The 2,291-nt window shown below is 39.8% G+C and overlaps 1 protein-coding gene and 1 long non-coding RNA gene across 4 annotated transcripts in view; both read right to left on the reverse strand.

Annotated features, from left to right (window-relative positions):
* LOC116686336 (uncharacterized) overlaps positions 1–281 on the reverse strand; it is a 26,607-nt gene extending 26,326 nt beyond the window's left edge. Inside the window, exon 1 of the long non-coding RNA XR_004331224.1 lies at positions 167–281. This is a non-coding gene — a long non-coding RNA (uncharacterized LOC116686336). The remainder of the gene's footprint in view (positions 1–166) is intronic.
* tnk1 (tyrosine kinase, non-receptor, 1) overlaps positions 1–2,291 on the reverse strand; it is a 16,513-nt gene that overhangs the window by 12,652 nt on the left and 1,570 nt on the right. The gene's annotated exons all lie outside the window — the stretch shown is intronic.

Raw genomic sequence — 2,291 nt, forward strand, 5'->3', positions numbered from 1 at the left:
GATAGTGGATGGTTGCTAGCTGGCTGGGGGCTAACTGTGGATGTGTCCAAAGGGGGTAAGTCTCTTGTTTCTAAGCGTAGCTCCCATGGCGCCATTTTAATGGTATAAAACCATCACCTGCAATTAGCATCCCATTGACTCCCATTCATTTTGGCGCCACTTTGACATTGACTGACAAAAGAATCTTGGGTGTTGGATCGATCGATATTAAAATCAATCAATATCAATAAATAAGGTCTCTGTTGTATTACTGTGTTGCAAAGTGGGATAATCAATGACAAAGCGATGTTGTGTTACGTTTACTGAGGACCCCCCCCCCCCCGCAAAAAAAGAGAAAAGAATCGAGGTTTGTATTGAATCAAATATCGAGACACAAACTGAATCGTGGGTTTGGTGTATCGTTACAGCCCTACTCAGAAGCCATTAGCTCTGAGTTTTGAAAGTCTCTTTGGGCCACTAGCTCCATTACGCATAGAAATACCATGGGCCCATCTTGCACCCGGCACAATTGACTTTGTACATCAACGCATGTATCATTCCTATTTTGCACCCGACGAACAGCGTAAATTAGAGAATGAATTTGTGCACGGGGGGGGGGGAGTTCAGCAAAAAGAGGAGGCATGTTCTGGCGCAAACGTTCCCTGGTGCTATTTTGCAGTTTCAGATAACAATTCCTCGGGAATAACCTCGGGATTCATTGAGAGCGAGCGCAAAACATCAGAAAGTATGTTTTTTGTGACATTTCTTTATTTACATTTTGTCAAAATTGAAAAATCAAACGTCGGTCTCCTAGACTGTGAACCGCTCCTGGCGCGCACCCACGAGGCCTAGCAAATCCACCATTATAGTAGGATTCCGCCATGGAACAAGCACGCCTGCTTTTAAGGGAATCTGAGACAATGCTCTGATTGGTTTATTGCACGCTACGCCTAAAACACACCTGAGGGTAATGTAGCTACTTCAGACCAACCCAATTTATTGTAATAATCTTAGATGTTCATATTTTGCCATAGCCTTCAATCTGAAAAAAGTTTCAGATTGAGTGCTGATGAATAAACACCTTACAATTTATTTTATTCCAAATTTAAAAGTCATTTAAAGATATAATATCTCATACCATGTTAGAGGGAATATTTAACGTATTTCTCTCTTCAATCTGAAATTAACATGTATTTTTTTATCAATAATAAATAATATAAATAAGAATGTGACATTATCTTTGATACCAGCAGATGATTTATGTTTGTTGCATTGATTTCCTTTTGTAACTTTTCGTGCGTTCATGGACATCTGAAAACCATTTTTCCCAGTGATAACCTCATCATTCACGTCACTTCCTGTCGGAATAAGAAGTGGGAAAGTCGGGCTAGATTTTGCTAACAGAGTTCCCCAGTTGGTGACGCGTTGTTGACAACTGACGTTTGATGTAGGCAACTTTGGTTCACGGAAAATATTTCAATGACAATAAACTGTTTACTATGGACAAACGCCTCTGCCAAGAAATATACACAGACATAACATGTTTCACATTATTCATAAATAGGCCGATGTGTAAAAAACAACACCGTATCCCTGTCCTTTCTGGTTTCTTGTCCTGCAGATAACACAAACAACCACCTGTCGATGTGCTGTTTGTATGCTCGCATAAGAAAACAGCAGCAAATATTTTATAATTGTGGCCTCCATGTTTCCACACACCTGATGCTCTAGGCTACGCCCAACAGTTGGTGGCAGTTGTTATGCCAAACGCCAACATAACAGAAGAAGAAGATGCATGTGAACGCTGGCAGTCGGAAAAAACAACATAATCACGGTGGGTGGTCCCTGATCTTCCTAAGTGGATTGAACCCACCATGAATTACTTCTTAAAAAGGTGTCACACAGCTAGAGCAAAGGCAGTTAAGTTGAGGTTTACTCGGACGGTTCCAGTTCCTATGGTTCCTACCTGCTGTTCATGATGCGTTGCATACCTGCATGGCTGAATGGGCTCTTTCACAAAGTAAGAGCTTTGTAACTTTTGGGATTAAGTCTGAGACATCTTAGAGATGACTTGATGTCATATGTTCATATTATTAATATGTTCAGAAATGACCTATAAATCTACATTTGTTACAAATCAAAGCCCTGATACTGATAACTCATTGGTTTTTAATCACAAACTTAAAGCTGTGAGAGGTTGTCTGAGAAATGTAAGAGGTGATTTGTTCTCTGTAAATTCATAAATGAAAAACCTATTGAAGTAATAACTTCTAAATGTGCATTTTTTACACAATAGGTCACTAAAGATGAGG

Source organism: Etheostoma spectabile, unplaced genomic scaffold (genome assembly GCF_008692095.1).
Source record: "Etheostoma spectabile isolate EspeVRDwgs_2016 unplaced genomic scaffold, UIUC_Espe_1.0 scaffold352, whole genome shotgun sequence".
Classification (NCBI taxonomy): Eukaryota; Metazoa; Chordata; class Actinopteri; order Perciformes; family Percidae; genus Etheostoma; species Etheostoma spectabile.